Source organism: Neophocaena asiaeorientalis, unplaced genomic scaffold, assembly GCF_003031525.2.
Source record: "Neophocaena asiaeorientalis asiaeorientalis breed wild unplaced genomic scaffold, Neophocaena_asiaeorientalis_V1.1 scaffold407, whole genome shotgun sequence".
NCBI classification, from domain to species: domain Eukaryota; kingdom Metazoa; phylum Chordata; class Mammalia; order Artiodactyla; family Phocoenidae; genus Neophocaena; species Neophocaena asiaeorientalis.
The window spans coordinates 536,328-557,914 of record NW_020174060.1 but is presented as its reverse complement, the minus strand read 5'-3'; the positions used below and the strand labels follow the sequence as shown (position 1 = coordinate 557,914).

The following is a 21,587-nucleotide window of genomic DNA, read 5'->3' as shown; positions in this document are numbered from 1 at the left end:
TTGAGTGCCACCCAGAATGTTAGAAAGTCAAGAAAGGCCCTTAAAAAAAAAAAAGCCCCTTAAAAAACAGAGTGTGTTCTCTTTAATTTTCAGTGGAAGAGTTGCCAAAGGCCGGAGAGTTAAGGGCAACATGGCTTCCTGACCCACAGCCTGCTGCAGGCCGGGCGCTGGGTTGATCACAGCAGCGGTTGTATGAGACCCAGCCACGGCCTTCAGTATCTTGTAGTTCAGCTGGAAACACGGGAGGGAAATGGAAGAAGATAGTGAAGGTCCCCCTTCTGAGGGCCCAACAGAGCTTCTTGTATTCCTTCTCGAGTCCTTCACTCTTGCCAAGCCTAGCCTCGCAGTTGAACTTCTCCATGAAGACTTGTCTGTGACGTTCCTGTGACATGCGATGCTGCCCCATCCGGTGACGACTCTTAGCCGTAAGAGCTGTGTGTGCCGGCCACACAGAGCTGGGATTTAGGGGGACGCCTCTTCAGTGTGGGTGGACACGCTCTCCTGCATGATGACCTGTCCTCTCCCAGACTTTTTGCCTGAAAACAGTCACATCCTTTTATTTTATTTTTTTTAAAAACATCGAATCATACACTTTATTTATTTATTTTAAATAAATTAATTTATTTATTTTTGGCTGTGTTGGGTCTTCGTTGCTGCATGTGGGCTTTCTCTAGCTGCGGCGAGCGGGGTCTACTCTTCTTTGTGGTACGCGGCTTCTCACTGGGGTGGCTTCTCTTGTTGTGGAGCACAGGCTCTAGTCACGCGGGCTTCAGTAGTTGTGGCTCACGGGCTCTAGAGCACAGGCTCAGTAGTTATGGCGCACGGGCTTAGTTGCTCCGCAGCATGTGGGATCTTCCCGGACCAGGGCTCGAACCCGTGTCCCCTGCATTGGCAGGCGGATTCTCAACCACTGCGCCACCAGGGAAGCCCACACATCCTTTTGGACTTGCTGCATGGTGGGGCGTCCCTGTGGGGTCTTCACAGATGGGACTGGGGAGGCCCGCTGTCTAGGGGGTGGTGACAAAGAGCTGTGACCCACCTGGTAGTCCCCCCCCATTCAGCCTCTCCACAGTGTGGTCTCTCCGCAGTTTTCTCAATTCCTGATTTTCTCCCTGGGTGCAGGATGCCCCCTGACTCGTGGGGGCACAGTGTGTCTGTGCCTTGTCCTTCCTCCAGCTCTGTGCTGGTCCAGTACAGCTGGTAATTTGGGGAGAGTGTTCCCCCTTTCTTCAGTAGCAGAGGCTCCCCTAACTGTCAGGTCTCTGGTTCCAAGTCCTCTCCACCCCTTCTCCCCAAAAGATCGCTGGAAGCTGCCCCACATGGGACCAGCGTCCTGCGTGAATTATAGCCCGGGACTGAGGTAAACTCAAGTTAGAAGAAATTTCCTTTTAGAGCCACCCATGTGCTCTCTGGTCACCTGGGATTCTGATCTCACTAGCTACCCACACACCCAGACGGTGGCCCCAGATAAATCTTGAAAGGGTGGGACTTCCATTTCTTGCTGCAAAGAAAGACAGAGGCTTTCTGGACTCGTGTTGCATTCTCTTTGCTCTAAAGGGGAGCTTGAAAAGGGGCTTCAGTAGTTAACCCCAACACTACGTTACTTTCTAAAATCTTTCTGGCACAAAACTGTCCCACATAGAAGAGGAATCCACAGACTGGAATCCGAACCTGGGTCCCATTTGTCCCCTGGCTCCTCAGACGGGGCCAGTCTGATGACAATTCAGCTGAAGCCACACTGGTGCACAGTTGTGCGTGGGGCGGGGTCGCTAGAACTGCAGCTCTGGAGGCTCTGTGCGGGCACCTGGGAATGAGATGCGGGAGCAACAGGAGTTCGGACGCCAGCACCCGGAGGTCCGTGAGGGGCTGGAGGAGTCTTAGTATGTCCAGGCTGCTGTAACAAAAATACCACAGACCGGGTGGCTTGTAGACAGCAGAAATGTGTTTCTCGTAGTTGTGGAGACTGAGAAATCCAAGATCAAGGCACTGGCAGATTCTGTCTGGCGAGGTCTGCCTCCTGGTTCATAGATGGCTGCCCTCACGTGGCTGAAGGCGCGAGGGAGCTCTTGGGGGGCCTCTTTCACAAGGACACTAACCCCACTCGTGCGGGCTCCACCTTTATGACCTAACCACCTCCCAAAGGCCCCACGTCCTAATACCATCACCTTGGGGATTAGGTTTCAATATATGAGTTTTGGGGACACAGACATTCAGTTCAGAGCAGAATGGACCAACTATAGCAGGAGGGTCCAGTTAGACCAACTGGCACACCCTTACATAGACCAGAGGGAGATCAAAGAGTACGGGGAGTGATCTATAAACGATGGATTTGTTCTTTTCGTATTGTTTTCATAAATCTTTTCTGGTAAATTAAAAAAAAGTACCATTTAATATACAGCGTCTCCCTCCATATTTTTCCCTTGCTTTTTTGGTTTTGATTAAAGGATCTAGGTTTTTTGTCTTCTAGAGTTTTCTACAACTGGGTTTTGCTGATTTTGTCCACATGATGTAGCTTAACATTAGGGTGACCAATCAACCCAGTTTGCCCTGTGCTCGAATCCGGAAGTCCTTAGCAAATCAGGTTGGTCACACAACTTTTTTTTTCTGTCATCTATATTTCTCATAAGTTGGTAGTTAAAGCTAGAGCCTTTATCAGCCTCAGGTTTAGTTTTCTAGCAGGATTCTTCCCTAGTGGGCGGTGCTTTAATTCCAACAGGAGGCACACAAGTAGCTGGTCGCCTCTCTCTTTGTGATATTACAGCCTTTAACGACCACGGCTTATATTCATTCATTCAGCACGGGTTGAAGAATGGTGATCTTCCCATTCTACCTTCCCTGTCCATTTATTAGCCAGACTTCTTTAATTAGAGAAACACTCTGAGCGACTCTTTCGTTACCCAGAGCTGCAGTTCATAGATTAAAGGCACTATCAGTGCTTGATTCTTTCCCTTTGTTACCAGCTTTTCAAAATACGGTTCCCTGGCACGCCCCCAAAGTATCCAAAGTTCATGGATAGCAAAAAATATTTCAATCTTTTGTAATTATTATTCTTATCGATGCTCACGTTTCCATCTTCGAGAGAACTTATCCAGGTTGGTTCCTGAGTTATTTTGCTATTTAAAAAAAATTTATTATTATTTTGTCTGTATTGGGTCTTCGTTGCTGCGTGCGGGTTTCTGTAGTTGCGGCAAGCGGGGGCTATTCTTCGTCGCGGTGCGCGAGCTTCTCATTGCAGTGGCTTCTCTTGTCGCGGAACACGGGCTCTAGGCGCGCCGGCTTCAGTAGTTGTGGCTTGCGGGCCCTAGAGAGCAGGTTCAGTAGTTGTTGCACACGGGCTTAGCGGCTCCGTGGCATGTGGGATCTTCCAGGCCCGGGGATCGAACCCGTGTCCCCCGCATTGGCAGGCGGATTCTTAACCACTGCGTCGCCAGGGATGTCCCTGATTCTGCTTCTTATGTACCTTCCCACGCTCTCCCTCCCCTGTTCGTGAGAGTTGTATTATATCCACCGTGTTGGAGCACAGCCATTTCCTTCCCTATGTTGTCCCTTATTATTGTCATTTAGTCTTGGTGCCAAGCTTGCTGCCCGGTTTCACACTGATGTCTTTCCAGTCAGCGTTGTTGTTTGAAGCTTCCTCTCTCGTGGATTCCTTATTAAGAGCTCATGAGAGTAACAGCCCCCGAATTCTTGACTGTTTACAGCAGTCTGTCTATGGTCTTGACACTTAAAGGTTGGCTTGGTTCCCGTTTTCTTTCCTTGAGTAGCAAATATTTCACTCCACTGCTTTCTGGCATACGGTATGGCTGCTGAGACATCAGCTGCACTCCTATACTTTTTCCTTTATAAGTGACTTGGACTATTTAACCAACGTCCAAAGATATTTTTCGTCCTGAAAGTCCTATCATTCCACTAGCGTATGTCTCAGCGAAGTGTGTCCTGTCCTGGGTGGACATTAAGTGCAGTTTCAAGTATTTTTACCTCAGGAAAAAGGCTCTAAACTTTGATTTTGAGTACTCTCCTGTTTTATAGCTTTGGTTTTCTTCTTGAGGTTTCCTATTATATGAATATTTGATTTTTTTGCCTATATCTATTGCCACTTTCTCTTGAAATCATTTCATCTTCTTACTCATTCCTTTTGACTGAAACATTTCCCTTTTTCATCTGTTTCACTTAAGACATTATCCGCTGTTTTTATGTGCATTTGTCAGTCTGGCTTTGTCCTCATTAGTAAAGTCATTTTACTTCGTATCTCATTCTCCCTCCCCCCCTTTTCTTTCACACACTCTTGTTCTTCAATCACTTCCTTTCTGAACTTTTCTAATTCTGATTCACGATGTTCTTTCATACTCCTTTCCTTTTATTTATTTTAGCTCATTTTGCAATATGAAGTGGCAAGTTTTTTTTTTTTTAATATTTATTTATTTATTTGGTTGCACCGGTCTTAGTTGCAGCATGTGGGATCTTTAGTTGTGGCATGTGGGATCTTTAGTTGTGGCATGCGGGATCTTTAGTTGTGGTGTGCGGGATCTAGTCCCCTGACCAGGGATGGAACCCGGGCATCCTGCATTGGGAGCGCAGAGTCTTAACCGCTGGACCACCAGGAAAGTCCCTTTGAAGTGATCAGTTTTCCTCTGCGTCTGGCCACGTCATTCTGCTGTGTCTTCGTGGGCTGTGGGGATATCTCATTACCCCTCACATCTTTTCTCTTAAATTAACTTACTGTGATATTTGAAAGAAATTATCTTCCACTGCTCATGTTCAAGTAAAATGAATTTTCTGTACTTCTGGAGGAGAAGTTTGGACCAAGAGAGCTGTTTTGAACTTCACGACTCCAGAGCGTTTGTTTCCGTTCTCTTCACCAAGGTTCATAAAATATGGCCTCCTGTGCTCTGAGATCTGTCTTCTCACCCGTTCTGCACTATTAACTGGGCCTTCTCTTCCCTCTGCCCCTGTGGGCCCTGACCTGATCAATTCAGATTCTTTTCTTAGCAGTTTCCCCCTCAGCGCTGGGTTTGGGTTTGAAGGGAGCTCTGGTGTTAGTTTTGCGAGTTCACGGGCCCAGGTCTCTCTGGCATGGTGTGGTGGTCCCTTCTTCTCACCTACGACTTGCAGCCTTCAAAACCCCCTCCTAATTTTGATTGCTTTTCTCAGATTGACCAGAAGTAAGTACCTAGAAAAGTATCAGATGAGTTGTGTTTTTTTTTTTTTTTTGCAGTAAGCGGGCCTCTCACTGCTTTTTTGAACCCGCGTCCCCTGCACCGGCAGGCGGACTCTCAACCACTGCGCCACCAGGGAAGCCCCTGAGTTGTGTTTTTATGATTCTCAGGACCAGCAGAGAGAGGGCCAGCTGGTTTTCCTTGTCATCCTCTTGAACACTTCTTCGTATCACGCTGCTCCAGCAGCTATTAGCCGTTTGCCTTTAAACATTCATTTTTTGGGCTCGTGGGGATACACTGTCACCGTTTTTGCTGTAGATGTTGCCCATGAAGTTTTGGTTTTGTTATTCCAGTTCTGTTCTCTTTTGCTGTGGAGATTTGGGGATGTTAAAAAAAATACGGGCCGTTAATATTCATCTCCCATCCTTTTGATTAATTGAAATTATTAGGAAATTTTAAATGTAGCTACGTACCTGGTGGTATTAGTGAAATGCTAACCAACCACTGTATCCTGTGTGTCAGAAATGTCCTCTCCAGGCCACACGTCCTCTGAAGGTTCTAAGGAAGGATTCTTGCCTCTCCTGCAGCTGTGGTGGTTACCAGCAGTCTTTGGCTTGTGGCTGCACAGTTCCTATCTCTGCCTCTGTCTTCACACGATGTTCTCTCTGTTTGTGTCTGTGTCTCTCCTCCTGAGGTCACCAGTCATTGGATTAGGGCCCACCTCATCCAATATGACCTCATTTTACCTTGATTACCTCTGCAAAGACCCTATTTCTAATAAAGCCACATTCCCAGGTACAGAGTGGACATGGACTTTTGGGGGACACTATTCAACTCAGTACAGGGGTCTTAGGCTAAATAAGCATCAATAGGCGGATTTCCTGGGTAAAGAGAAAGAAATATGTCTCCCGAAGAAGGGAGTCAGAAGATTTAAGCTCTTCCCGTCTCCGCATCAAGAGGCATGTGCCTTATGACTCATCCAGGGCCTCAGAGACAAGTGCCCTCCAGTCAGCTCCGGACTCCTCCTGAGTTTCCACTGTGCCCTTGGAGGTCTCCTCTGGGCTAATCGTCACGTAGCCCTTGCACAAGGCTGGGGCCTAATTCCCTGCCATCCTTTAGGAAGCCCGTAATCTGAAAAGCTGTCATAGAGAAGCCTTCTATCTCCGGACCCAGCGGGTGGGAAGCCAGAAAGAACTGTTCTGTGCTCCCTTTTCTGACCATTGAATTCCTATAATTGAGCTTCTTTTAAAAAGCTTGAAACCCTCACACATGCAGAGAAGGAAGCAAGGAGTCAGAATAGGTGCCAAGAGCTATAAATTTTCTCTGTCTGTCTGGGGCCATTATTCCACTGCCTACAGGCACTCACTTGGCAGCTCAGAGTAAATCAGTCACATCCACCAATCCAGGTGGATGCACTGGTTATTTAATTAATTGGATGTACATAGTTCGGTGTCCTGGCTCTTGCATGGGGGTGACTGCCAAATTCTCAGCAGTCTAGAAATATCCCAAAGAACTTTTCTGGCTTATAAATAGAATTGTTATAACCATCTCTCCTTTGTTCACCCCAAGGCCTAGCTCTCATCAGTTTGTTTTAACAACAGTAGTAACAATAACAACAGCTCCATTCCAATCCATCATTGCTGGACAGCGTTCTATGTCTTTGGAACATCGGCAGCTGCTTCACAGTGAATGTGGGAGGAGTCTCCTAGCTTGCTGACCTGGTCTTATGCCAGATTAATGTGCCCTTTGCCTTTATACATCATTTTGAAAGGATTTGAGGAGCTTTTCCAGGAGCTTTCACTCTACTGGACATCACACATTGAACGTTTGCGACCTGAGGCCGCCTGGTCTGGTAGAGGTAGCTGCTTATTCTCTAGATCTCATAATTACGCAGTCTGTCCCTCACTGTCCCCTACCATTCTCAGCAGTCTCCTATTCATCTTCTACTAACTCCTACCAACTTTGAATCAACCTCACAGCAAGTCGGCCTCTCAATTCCACATCATCAGCCAGTTATCTCTCAACCTCATGTCACTGTTCCTAGCAATCCAAGGCCAGATGCCGTATGGACTTCCTTTTACTCTTTTTTTTTTTTTTTTTGCGGTACGCGGGCCTCTCACTGCTGTGGCCTCTCCCGTTGCGGAGCACAGGCTCCGGACACACAGGCTCAGCGGCCATGGCTCACGGGCGCAGCCGCTCCGCGGCATGTGGGATCTTCCCCGACCGGGGCACGAACCCGCGTCCCCTGCATTGGCAGGCGGGCTCTCAACCACTGCGCCACCAGGGAAGCCCTCCTTTTACTCTTATATGGAACATCTTCTTGGGACTCTAATGGATGGTGCTTTTGGATCATTTGGGCACTTGTATCTGTCACTGCACGTATATTTCCATTTCTGTGTATCTTAACACATTCTTCTTTCCCTTCTGGTCTTCCTCCCTTGGATTTCTCCTCTTCCTCTGGGAACTAGATCTGTCTAGTCTGCTTTCCGTCTATTCCTTTCTCTAACAGGGGTATTGGGCAGACTTAAGTTGCAGACAAAAGGAGCAGCTCCAGCTATTTCAGTCCAAGAGGGATTCAATACGGAGAATAGCTGTTTATAAAATTGTTGCCAAGACAGGAAGCTGAGGCTCTAGGCTGAGTGTCCATGCCCAGCTCCCAGAGAAACACTGAAGAACTGGCACAGGCATATTTGGTGAGCACCAATATCTGAGCAAACATCTCAGTTCTTTACTCCGTAAGCATGATAGCTTTCTGCCTTTTCATTTTCCTCTGAATTATTATCTCATAACAATTCCTGTAGCGCATCCCAACATTGCCTCAGCTGTAATATCAGGAAAAAGGGTTCTTACCCTTTCAGACTCAGGCCAGGATTGGGGGGAGGACCTGGGATCACCTAGAGGACGTAGTGTCGAGGCTGCAGCACGAAAGACATTTCTAAAAGAGATAACTAAATACATCAGAGAAATGAAGGAAATAAGAAAAAGGTTATAGGAATGAAAGACTGTGGGAAAGAATCGGGGCTAGTGCTAAATATGAATTCCTTACTCTTGGAATATTCCATTATATCCATACAAAATGAAAACCCCTCCACTGTATCCCAGATGGATGGACCTCTGACCAAGAACGGAGCGTGTTCTTCTTTACTGGACAATGTCTGTTATTAGGCTAAACGTGTCTTCTTGCAGATTCCATCCATCGGTTCTATTTCTTTTCTTTTCTTTGTATGATATATAATTTTATTTTGATTAAGTGTTGTTCTAACTCCTAACAAATATTTTTATGTTTTTTTATTGGAGTAGAGTCGGTTTACAGTGTTGTGCCAGTCTCTGCTGTACAGCAAAGCGACTCAGTTACACACATACACACATTCTCTTTATATATCCTTTTCCATCAGGTTTATCACAGGATACTGAATATATTGAATATAGTCCCCTGCATATATACAATGGGATACTACCCGGCCATAACGAAGAACTAAATAATGCCACTTGCAGCCACGTGGATACAACCAGAGATGATCACGCTAAGTGAAATAAGTCAGAAAGGGAAAGACAAATACCGTATGATATCACTTATATGTGGAATCTAAAATATGGCACAGATGAACCTACCTGCAGAACAGAAACGGACTCTCAGACGTAGAGATGTGGCTAACAAATATTTTTCACCACATCAGCTAACAAATAGCAAGATGGCTAGATTTTATTAAAAATTTAAAAAATTGGGCTTCCCTGGTGGCGCAGTGGTGGAGAGTCAGCCTGCCGATGCAGGGGACGCGGGTTTGTGCCCCGGTCCGGGAGGATCCCACATGCGCTGGGCCCGTGAGCCGTGGCCGCTGAGCCTGCGCGTCCGGAGCTTGTGCTCCGCAACGGGAGAGGCCACAACAGTGAGAGGCTCGCGTACAGCAAAAAAAAAAAAAAAAAAAGTTTTGTTTTTGTTTTTTTGTTTCACTGGTTCCAGTTCTTCTTTCACCGACCCCCTGACAACGACTCAGATATATTAGGCAGATGCCTTAGTCTCCTCAACCTCTTCTTCTCCAGGCAAAACAATGCCCAATACTTCAGTAACTCCTTATAGGGTGTAATTTTGAGATGCTGACAACAAATGGCACCACAGCCCTCACCAGTGGCCTGAAGCCACTGATCTCATTAGCTCGCAGAGCTTCAACCTTGGGTTACCCCCGTGGGGAGGAAGTGGGGGAGCCCCTCAAGGCTCCGAGGGCTTGATTGATAAAATCAACACAAATGGGATAAGAGGCCATTTGTCAGACCAATGGTAAGAGTGCTTCTGGGTCAAACACAAACCAAAGAGATGGCATTAGCAGAGCTATAGAAATAATATGACAGGAGAAAAGGGGATTTGGGCATAGATGCAAAATGGGGGATCAGAGAGATGAAAGCTGACAGCATCTGTCCGGTACAGTCGGGGGACTGGACGTTGAATCTGAGCACTATGAAAAATCAGGTCATGGGACAGCCGGTCGGCTTGGGTGAAACATCCTCCGGTAATAGCCGCCTGCCTTTAATCTGATTCCACGTTCATCAAGCAGTGTTTAGATGAATAATTTCACTTCCTGTTTCCCTGATACTGGGAAGGAGAATGTGCTGGTGGGAAGCGTGCGAATTCTGGTCACTGGAATGGGATCCCCTGCTCTGCGAATGAAGACGTTGGTGTCTGGTTAATATCTTAGTCTATGTAAGTTGGGAAATATCAAATGTTCCCTGCTCACATCACCCATGGGTACTGTGCATCACGGACAGTTGCCTTCCTATCTATTTTCCATTCTTCCTTATTAATAGAATCCCATGTGTCCACCTAAAAATTCTTACTTCCCCTGATTCCCTCGCGGCTGAAGGTAACCACGTACCACAGTTCTGGCCAATGCAACGTAGATGGAAGTCCCTCGGAGTGTGTTTGTTTTCTGGATAATGAAAGGAAAGCCTTACTAGGAGAAAGTGTTTTTGCCCTTTCCGCTTTTATCTACTAGAACGTGGCTGTGATGTCTGGAAGTACAGCAGCCATTTTATGACAACAAGGACAAAAGTCACACCCAAGGATGTCAGAGAAAGAAGGTAGAGGGGCCTCTGGCTCCTTATGACATCCATGAGCAGCTGCATGGGCCCTGAATTGCTTTCCTCCAGAGACTGTTAGAAAAATAAGCCACTATCTGTTTAAGCCAAAGTTGGTTGGGTGTTTTACCATTTAGAGCAGAATATAGTCTTCATTGGTGCAGGGTCTAAGTGGAGTTTCTAAGCTGGCAAAGCAGACAAGACTCTAGAATGTGGTTAATTCACAAGGTGATGCATCTATGAGGCTCCTTGGTGGTCATGTCCTGGGGATGCCTCTTGGTTTTCTTCTGATCATAAACATAACTCCTATATTTTGTGAAAATTCAGGTGAAACGTAAATCATAAAGAATAAAGAAAAAAATCACTCTAAAGTCTACCACCCAGAGATAACCGTTGCTGGCACAGTAGTGAATGTCCTCATAGATGTTCGTTTATGTAATACAAATGTTGATACTACAGTTTTGACATAAAAGGGATTTGCATTTTGTAACTTGCTATTCACTTGACAGTTGTGGACATCATTCCTGTGATTTTGTTTAGAAAATCCATTCTATTGTCAGATTAAATATAGATCTCTATTATTAATTGTAGCTATTTTAATATTCAAATATTGTTGTTTAATTAGGTCTACTATAATTTAGCCAACAAATCCTCAGTTGGTATCTAATGTTTGATATTCTGTATAGGGCTGTAGTAAAATGTCTTGGGTAAATATTTTTGGGAACTTTTCTGATTATCTCCTAAGAAATCCCTGGAAGCGGATTGCTGGCTCTGAGGGTTCTGCAAGTGTGCCTAGGTCTCACTCATGCGCTCCAGACCACACTGCTTCCTACTGTGTGATCCCTGCATTCCAAGGTCATTCTGCTGACTTGTCCTTCTACATGTTTAAGCTCTCTAGTTTCAGTGGGGCCTGACATGGCTTAGAGTGGTTTAACCACTGCCTTTTCTCTAATAAATGCTCCACGAGAGCTGTTCAAGATTCTGCGGCATTTCTTAAGCTCTTATTATGGGCTGAATTATGCCACCTCTCCCCAACCAATGAATACGCTGAAGGCCTAACCCCTAGTACCTCAGAATGTGACTGTATTTGGAGATAGAGCCTTTAAAGAGGTTATTAAGATAGAGTGAGGTCATATGGGTGGGCCCTAATCCCATATAACTGGTGTCCTTATAAGAAGAGGAGATTAGGACCCAGACACACACAGAGGGAAGGTCATGTGAGGACATGGGGAGAAGACGGCCGGCCATATGCCAAGTAGAGAAGCCTCAGAAGAAGTCAACTCTGCCAACACCTTGATCTCGGACTTCTAGCCTCCAGAATGTAAGAAAAGAAAATTCTGTTGTATAACTAGCCAGTGTGTGGTCCTTTGTTATGGCAGTCCTAGGAAACTACCAGAGTCCAAATCTCACCTTTCTGGAACCACTCTCAGGGGAGGTTTCCTTCTTCGTAGACCCAAATCAGGCTCAACTGGGGTTCTGTTTATGAAACCGTACAAGGTTCCACTTTCTAAGAGAGACAATAGTCAGAATGGATTTTCTTAACCAAATCCCTTTATTTTCCAATAAAGCACACATTGAGTAATAATCCCACCCTCAGTGGCATTCAGCCTCTCTGTGGAAGGGGCCTCTCTGCACAGCACCCAGCACCCCACCTGTCTCCACTCTCCCCACTTAGGAGAGGCAGGCAAAAAGAGGTGAGGCTGCAGGACACTTAATGGGTATAAACACATCACTGCTTTTCTCCAGGGAGGCTAGCTGCACCCCTTCTTTCTGCCCAAGTCGATCGACAGTGATGACGATGGATTTCAGTATTCCTGTCCTCGCAGGGGAATTGAGAAGCAGGCTTCCTCTGATCTCTCACAGAGATATTGTAAAGTAGCTAGCATGCAAAGTTTTCTAGTGAAACAGTGTAAGACATAAAGACTAAAAGAAGATTCCGTATCTCACTCTGGCAATGCCTCATTCCTGTTAGGTTTATACTATCACTTAAAAAAAATTCCATCTGTGGGATTTTTAGACATTTTTGGATGTTAAGGTGTCTGTTCCACCTCGGCCTGGCCTCCCTGGAGACTCCTGTCCCCTGTGTGGGGCGGAACCACGCCGGGCTGGATGGGTCCCTCACCTCGTGCGTTGTTGCCGTGGCCAAGCGTGGCTCCTGCATCTTTTGGTTAAACGGAGACTTCAGGCCTCTGTCACAAGGGCCCCCAAAACTGGAGGGTGCGGCTGGGCCCAGGACAGGCCTGGCAGCCCCTCCTTCCCCGAGCCAGGGTCCTCATTGCTCTGTGATGTCCAGGGTGGCCTGAGGCCTGCACCAGGCAGAACCAGGACCCTCCGTTTCCAGGCTGGAAGACTGCCAAGGATGCTTGAGCCGAATCACATGTTGACAGGTCTTCAGGCTTTTCTACCACAATATCGGAGTTGGACACATTGGCCAAATAAAGTTGAAATTTTCTGCCGAAAAAGAGAAGATTCGTGCCCTCTTCTATTCACTTGTTATAACTCCATGAAGTGTCTTGTGGGACCAGGATATCCTAGGCCTTGGTACCAGTCTCTCCTAGTGATGGTTTTCAAAATCCATACATTCACAGGTGACGGAAACGTTGTAATTAGCAAATGGACAAAGGTCATCCCCCAACCCACCACTTCTACAGAATCGCCCAGATGTCCCTGGCAGAACAACTCTTTCTTGATCGCCTCCTGGATACGAGGAGAGGGAGATTTTGACCATGGCTCACGGGCCCAGCTGCTCTGCAGCATGTGGGATCTTCCCAGACCGTGGCATGAACCCGTGTCCCCTGCATCAGCAGGCGGACTCTCAACCACTGTGCCACCAGGGAAGTCCCTGTCCCATTTATTTAGATCTTTTATTTCATTTAATAGAAGGTAAAATTTTCCTCTGTTGAGAGTGATGTATTTTTTGTCATATTTAAATATATTTTATAGCTTTTGTTGCCATTATGAATGGTACCCTATCTTGTACTATATTCTAGGTGGTTATTGTGGTATAGAGAATGTGTTATTGACCTTTGTAAGTTGATCTTACATTCATCCAATAACCCTCTTTTCAGTGCTAATACTTCGTTCAGATTTCTATGTAGATTATCATATTGATCACAAATAACAACACTTGTAGCTCTTTCCTTCCAGCTCCTACACCTTTATTTCTTTTTCTTGTTTTATAACATTGGCCGGGACCTCTGGTTCTTTGTTACATAACAGCAGTGCTAACAGGCATCCTTATCTTGTTACCAATGTTAACAGGAATGTTTCTAAACTTTCTCCATTAGGTATGATGTTTGTTGTGGAGTTTTCACATACAGCCTTTAAAAGTTGAGGTGGTTTCATTCGAATTCTGGTTTTCCGAATTACTCTGTGACTCTGTGCTGGGAAGGGCTGTCCATCCCTGTGCCTCCAGCCCACGTGGTGTAGCCACACGTCAGCCATTGGATCCACATTGCAACTTCGTGATTTAAAGATTTCCAAGTCACATGTCAAACACATATAGGATGTCCCTACTCATGGGAAGCATCCTCCATTGCTGTCCTGTCCTCCATCGCAGCTCGGCCCAGGTGGAGATGATGACAACTTCCTACTACATACAGACATCACCTGGGCACACCTGTGGGGTCCAGTGTCTAGATGGGAGGTGACGTGGAGGGAACACTGTGAATCAGGCTGTCTTGTGTTTGAAACTGCAACCGGCCACTTGCTAGCTATGTGACCGTGGCAAATTATTTAACCTTTCTAAGCCTCAGTTTCCTCATTTGTAAAATAGGGAAAATAAGGGTACCTACTTCCCGGGGAAGCTACTTAGTAGGTTGTTAAATAAAATAATCCGCAAAAGCATTCGAGAGAGAGTAGTAACTGTCAGCTATTGGCTTTGTAACCACGAAAGGAAAATCAGTAACACATTCAAGTATTTTCACAGGACTTTGAATGATATGCAAAAGGCTCTTGATAAAACGTTAAGGGAAAGCTGCAGCTTTCACAAACTAAGTCAACATTTGTTTAACAATGTCTTAAAATCTGCATAAGTAAAAGACTGGAGAGAAATGTATCAAAATGAAGCGTTATAGGTGATTTTTTCTCTATGTTTTCACGTTTTTCTCCAATGAGCACACGATTACTCTTATAACCTTTAAAACATGTTTTATGGAAACAAACAACTCAGTGTGACTCAGCTGTGACAAGTTGGCCAAGAAAGCTAGCGCTGTCTTTGGCTGTCTCAGAAGAAATCCAGTGCCCAGAGCTGGAGGTAACGGCCCTGCCACGCTTGGCACTGGCCAGACCCCGTCTAGATTAGGGTTTTGTTTAGCTCTGGGCATAGGTAACCATGGGAATCTTAAATGTCATGGTGGAACAGAAATGTAAGTGTGCGAGGGCCTCAAAGTCTAGAGGAAAACGGGGCTGGAGAAGTAGACAGGGAGTGAAGACAGATTGGGAGAAGCAGAGGGGCTCCCAGCCCGGGGCAGGGAGGGGGGGAGGGGAGGAGGAGAGGGGAGAAGAGAGGAAGACAGTGAGAGAGAGAGAGAGGGAAGGGGAGAGGGAGAGGGATGGGGGAGGAAGGAGGAGCCTCGGTTGGGGGCGGGGCTTCTGCTCGGGGCCATCTGACTGAGGGCCGCCATTGCCTTTCTTGTCCCTGGTGTCCGGCACACTCTCCCGGGCACTGCCCTTTTCTACCCCAACTGTAAGGTTGAGTGTGGGCGCAGATTCCTTACAGATCCTGCCCACTGCCTCATGGTCCATGGATCCCGGCCAATAGATGTCCTTCCAGGGAGTTTGTAAACTGGCCCTGGGGACAGCATCACCTCCCGTCAGTCTGGGGGCCGTGAGCCCTGCACGTGGAGAGCTCCCTCTGGGGGGATGGACTCCCCGCAGAGGCTCAGGCACAAGGCGTGGACGTTGACCTCTGGCGGCGGGCTGGTCCCGGGTGTGAGGGGATCTGTCCTTCTCCAAGGTCTGGTCCTTTAACCCGCCTTTGCCGGAAGCGCCACCCAGATGGCTTTTCAAAGCCTGTCTCTTTTTCCTCAGCCTGATTCAGGCTGGGTTTTTATCACTTGCAACCAGAAGAGTCCTGAGTAGTTCAGAATGACAGATATGAGTGGTTGTGAGGAGCTGAAGTGAGAGGCTCTGTCTGTCTGTGTGTCTGTCTGTCTCTTTGTGGTTTCTCTCTCTCTCTGTCTCTCTCTGTCTCTCTGTCTCTCATTTTCTCAGCCTCAGTGTCTCACTTTGGCTCGTCTTTCCAAGCCCTCTCTCCCACCTGGCCCCCACTGTCTGGAATGAGTTCTCCCCCAGGCTCCCGTCCCACTTCTCAGCTCCCCTGCACCCCTGCCTGTCCACCTCCCCACCGCCCTCCCCAGCTGGGCTTTCTCCACCCAGGGGTCCAGTTCTGTGTGTGCTCCTGGCCCTACGTCCTCTTCCCCATTCGTCCACAGCAGGCCCCCCTCCTCCCTGCCCTCCCCCCACCCTGGGGTCCCGCTCGGTGGGGTTGGGGGGTGCTGGCCCATCTCCACAGTCAGTCTGGAAGCCCCGCGAGCTGCTCCCCTTCCATCCTTCTCTACCTCCCATCGCCATGCCCGGTGCTTAACTTCCTGGAGTGTTCTGGAATCTGCCTCTCCTTCTAACCCTCCCGCCCCCGCCTGATTTGGCGTCTTCTGTCTCTGGCATGAATACTTTGAGTGGTAAATCGTCTCTCTGCCTCTACGTTTGCTCCTCTCGAACCCACCCTCCTGGCTGTCATCTTGTACAATCAACAGATCCATCGTCTTGCCCTGCGGAGAGCACTGCCGAGGGCCCATCAGCCCCAAGGAAATCTCAAGGGCCCTCGGAACGGTAGGTGGCAACTCCCGCCTTCTTCTCCCGCTCCAGCCACAGAGGAATTTGCAGTTCCCAGCGCAGAGCACCACGATTCCCTTCTCTGGGCCTCGGCTCAAGCCGCCACCCTGCCTGAGCCCTTCCCTCCCTGCCTGAGCCACTCTGTGCCTCTGTTAGACCCCCGGTCTCTGCCAGACCCTCTCCACCCCTGCTGCACCCCGGCCCCCCGGGAGGGGGTTCTCTGCAGCCCCACCAAGACTTCCAGTTATTTCCTCAGGGATTGGTGTTTCCTACTAAGCTCGGGTGCATCCGGGCTGGCAGCCTCTGCACCCCGTCTCTGAGGTGTGGTCCAGGAACGTTAAGAAGATGATGTCTAAGGGTAAAGAGATGGAGACGGTGTTTGTGTAGGGGAAGCAGGGTGTCCAGGATGGCTTCCCGGTTCTTGGCTTAGGTGGGGGACTTGAGGATGGAGTCCTGGAGCTGGGAGCACGGGAGGAAGAGCAGGTGGACGGGGACTGGGGTGGGAAGGTGGTGAGCTGGCTTGGATTCTTGTAGGACATTTAGGTAAACATGCAGATCCTGGAGTTGAGGAGAAGAATCTGGACATGGGACACACATTTGTGAATCATATCCATAAAGAGGCTGGAGAGTATGCTGCGTTGGCACAAAGGAATTTTCAGCGTCTTATGTTAATATGTGGCCGATTCTTTTTTCCAAACTGAACCTTGAAATTATCGGGGGGTAGTGATGTTCAGGTAAAAGATTCCAGTCTCCAGCCTCCCTATCTGGCCAATGAATTGTAAGTAGAACTACACGATGTCTCTGAATTCTGGGAAAGCTCCTTAGAGCATGGAGCCATGCATTACTCTCCCCTCCTCTATCCTACAGCATAGTACTCAGATGTGATGGCTGGAGCTCTAGCAGTCACTTTGGAGTAGGAGGCTGAGGGCCATATCCTAGGGGTCTGTGTTGGAGAGGAAGGAGGCTGCCTCCTGGACACGCACCTTCGTGGAGCTCCTATACCAGCCCAGGGTGCTTTTCACATAGAAACAAATATAGCTTCTTTCTCGCCAAAGCCACTGTTTTATTTTTCTGTTAAATGTGGCTGAACTTAGGTAGTCCAAATGAGCACATTATTGGTCAAGCTCTAGCCTTGTACCTGTGGGCATTTCCAGTCTCGGTGAGGTTGGCCGTGAACACCGGGCTGCCTGTGGGAGCTGACAGCTAAGGTGTGCTGTGCCACCTGGTGGACACACGGCAGACAGCACGCCTTTCAAAGAAGCACGGCGTTAAGCTGCTTAAGCCGGGATGCTTTTCTGGGCTGTCTGGCTTTTCCCAATGGTCTGCACCCCAGCTTGCTAAATTGACCTCAACCCCAAGTCGTCTTTTAGCCAGCAACAAAATGAGTGTTCCAGGGTCCTGAACGTCAGTGGACCTCTGAGAACTCCAGGAATTCCCAGCCGCACTGAGTTTTTTGGCCCGGGTGTGTTCTCAGAACTAATGAGGCTGTTTCTAGCTACCCCGCTGGGTCCTCCCGCCCCTAAGCCGAGAACTTCTGTACTAAATAAAGGATTCCATGTGACCTCTCCTCCCGCAGACTCTGGTCTCAGAGCAATAGTTAAAGGAGGAGAAGCGGGAGGGAGATGACTCACTGCCTCTCCGAGCGGGAAATGAACACCAAGGGAGCCTAACCTGCCAGCCGCAGCGAACAAATGGATTTGTAGCCGTTGTAGCCACAGGCAAAGTGGGCTGGAGTGGGCAAGCTGCTGGCTGCTTCCTTCTGCTGACCGCTGGTACAAGCCTCAATGGCCAACCATGTCCCAAGTAGAGTTCAAATTGCAAAAACGAGTCTTGGAGGTTTAGAAATTCCAGAGATTTGGTGGAAAGACCCCTGGTACCTGGACACATGGGTTTACACCCAGTCTGGTCACGGACGGTGTGTAACCCGGGGCCCAGTTTCTCTCTCTGGCCTCACTTGGAACAGGAAGTGCCTGGGACACCACTGTGTTGCCGCCTAGGCCTCTGTAATAAGTGTGGCCCTGTGTCACTAAAGCAAGACAGCGTAGGCTTTGGGGAGAAGCACAGATACCAAGAGCAGGAAGATGGCTTCTCCAGCTTTAATTGGGAGCAGGAATGAGACGCCTGCTATGCGGGGAGGTCAATGTCACCTAGGAAGTGGTGGACTTCAGCAGACTGATGTAGGTCCTTGGTTTTTCCCGGGAGGCGGGGGCAGGGGACCTGTAAGGCCGGGGTTGGGGAATGCGGTGGCAGGAGGAGAGCCAGAGGGCAGACAGAGCAGCCCCAGGGTCAAGGGCAGTGGGGCAGTGAGTATGGAGGAGATAGAGCTGGAAGAGGGAATGAGGTCTATGGGGCAGGAAGAGGGGGACGAAGGGCACCCCCAGTCCAGAAGCTGTGACCCTCAGGCTGGAAGGAAGGAATGAGTGTCAAGCCAAGGAAACTGAGTCTCAGGGGTGTGTGAGTTGCACCGCATGGCGCTTATTGGCAGAGCTTATTGGCAGAGCTGGGCTGGCCCAGGCTCTCTACCTCTGGGGAGGACGCTCCAGCCTGAGGGGCCCTGGGGTTAGAGTCCTGCTTCCCTGGAATCAGAACCCAGACCACCGGGAAGGCTCTGCTTTGTAATTCTTTCTCCTTTTTATACTTGAAATGAGAAAAATGAGAACAATCTTAAAGAAACCCTACACCTGTTGACTCTGCTCTGAGACAGGGGTTCCCCCGTGTGGGCCAGGAGGTCCCTCACCACCCCCTCCCCTGCCCCTCCTTCCCAGAGAAGCTCTCCCTCCCTGCCCTGGGGTTGCCTTAATCTGTGCCCCATTCTTGGAAGGCCTCTCAAAGCAACAGGTTCCTGTTTCCCTAAATCTTCTGGCTTCATCCTCTGTCGTTCTGTAAAGCAATCTAGTCCTCTCTCCCTTTTTCCTATTTGTATCTCCACCTGGTAGAGGAGGGGCCACAGACAAAATGACAATCTGCTTTACGTGGGAGGGGGAGCGGAGGGAGGGGGAACCTGTTGTTCTCTCTTCTCTCTATGGTCCAGGAAGTTTCCTGGTGGGGCGGTGTCTCTTTCCATTCAGAGCTTCTCCTTCTTCCCGTGCTTCTCCTTCTGTTGCTGCCCCGCCAGCAGCTTTGCCGAGCCTGGCATGGGGGAGCCCCGCAGCAATGCTTCCAGCAGAGCTGGGGGAAATGCATAGGACCAATCCCCCCATCCTAGGGTCCAAGCCTTCGGCAGGTACGGATCCGATGGTGGAAGGTGTATATAACACGGTCTCCCTCTTCGGTACATCTTCCCCCTCAACCAAACACACGTAGAGACGTGCCAGGCAGCCCCTATATTCTGGGGTCTGAGTCGCCAGAGGACCGTGGGCCAATCTGGCCACATGGGAGGCAAATCACAGGACACACCCACGGCCCAGGCTGCAGTCTGCCTACCCCAAAAGATGCGGCCAGGGTCCTCCTCCTGGACATTAGCTTCATAGATGTGACTTGGGTCAGACCACCCTGGCAGCCCTGTTTGAGCACCGCTGGTCCTGTTTCCTGGGGGCCAACATGACATGAGCCAACTTACTGAACAGTCTGAGCCAGAAGGGGCGAGAAGTGGAAATGGAGGCTTCCGGGGCTTCCCTGGTGGCGCAGTGGTTGAGAGTCCGCCTGCCGATGCAGGGAACACGGGTTCGTGCCCCTGTCCAGGAAGATCCCACGTGCCGCGGAGCGGCTGGGCCCGTGAGCCACGGCCGCTGAGCCTGCGCGTCCGGAGCCTGTGCTCCGCAACGGGAGAGGCCACAGCAGTGAGAGGCCCGCGTACCGCAAAAAAAAAAAAAAAAGTGCACATGCCACCGTAACTAAGAGGCCCATATGCCTCAAGGAGGATCCCACGTGCAGCAACTAAGACCTGGTGCAGCCAAAATAAATAAATAAATTAAAAAAAAAAAGAAAGAAATGGAGGCTTCCACCTGCTGCCTTTCCACCTGCCGTGCAGGTCCTGGGACACTTCCTCTCCCTCCCTCCTCTGTCTGTCTCTCTGGGGACAGGCCCTGCGGCTGTGTCTTCCACGCTGCAGGTTCCACCAGCGGGAGGCCCTGCTGGGAGACTGGGTCATCCCCATCCCTCTCCATCTGTGGATAGATGCCCACAGGGTCCAGCTTCCAGGGGTGAACCTGTCCCCTGGGTCTGGGAACCCCTCTTCCTCCCTCTGTCCCCCACTCCCGGGCTGGACGTGTCTCCTGTAACTGCTGTCTCTGGAATGCCTGCCCTGGCTTGTTTCGTAGCACCTCTGTCACCCAAGCCACCAGGTCCCTAACTTCATGGATCTCTGTGCTAAGTGCCCCAGGGCTTCTGTTTCCCCACAGCCGTGTCTGCTGGGCCTTTCATCCTGGCCTTAACCTGGGAGCAGATCCCACCATCGATTTTTTTTTTTTTTTTGTGGTATGCGGGCCTCTCACTGCTGTGGCCTCTCCCGTTGTGGAGCACAGGCTCCGGATGCGCAGGCTCAGCGGCCATGGCTCACGAGCCCAGCCGTTCCGAGGCACGTGGGATCTTCCCGGACCGGGGCACGAACCCGTGTCCCCTGCATCGGCAGGCGGACTCTCAACCGCTGCTTCACCAGGGGAGCCCCCACCATTGGTTTTTGATTATGTTCGGGTATTAAACACCCTGTCAAGTTGATTTAAAACTCTTATCTGACATCCAATTCAAAGTTTTTCCTCCCACTTCTGCTGGATCCCAGGTCCATGGGTCCTGGCCTGGGAATGGGCAGGGTCTGCTTTCCCTGCACTGGGGCAGGGCCAGGCAAGGGTGGGATGAGGATTGAGGAAAACTGGCCCTGCTGGTGTGGGCCATTCCTGCCATCCCCGGGCTCAGGACAGCAAGCGGCAGGTACGTGACACCCAAAAGGACCAGGTGGAGTGCAGCGAGCTGTATGGGAACCTTCTCCCACCTGCTGGGGGGCGCGAACAGGAGACAGCTGGGAACTCATGGTTGGGCCTCTGGGGCCCTGTGACGCCCAAAGGTGTCAAGGCAGTACATGAAATTTCAGGCCCTCCAATCCATGGGGGTACTCCGTGTTTTCAGCTTTGTGCTTTACAAAAGATTTGTGGATGCGGAAAAAGCCCCATTCTGTAACCAGTTGCCTTTTTCTCATCCTTTCTAATTAGCTTCCCTAAGGGTGAGAACTCAGGCATCGGCTCAGGCTTACGGTCAAGTCTAAATCTCTCCAAATTCTGTTTGGCTATAAATTGTTCCTGCAGTGACCTGATCGGCCAGTTCGGAGCCTCCTGCTGGGCCATGGACACTCAGCTCGGAGGGCCAGCAGCCAGGTCATTTGGGTTTCACTCTCATGCTGACACTTCTTCCCTCTTGTTGACATGGATCACAGCCAGGAATTCCAGTGTGGAATCGGAGATCTTTGTGGCTTGGGGCAGAAAATACTCCTAATTCTAGATCCTGTAGGAAAATGTAAGAAGTGAGACCCTAATCTTTCCTTCCTTTTTCTCTCTATGCCCCGTCTCTTCCTCTCTTCTTTTTTTTTTTTTTTTT

The 21,587-nt window shown here is 49.3% G+C and overlaps 1 long non-coding RNA gene across 1 annotated transcript in view; it reads left to right on the top strand.

Moving 5' to 3' along the window:
- Positions 1 to 15,401: 15,401 nt before the first annotated feature.
- Positions 15,402 to 21,587, top strand: part of LOC112405920 (uncharacterized) — an 18,639-nt gene continuing 12,453 nt past the window's right edge. Inside the window, exon 1 of the long non-coding RNA XR_003004455.1 lies at positions 15,402 to 16,058. This is a non-coding gene — a long non-coding RNA (uncharacterized LOC112405920). The remainder of the gene's footprint in view (positions 16,059 to 21,587) is intronic.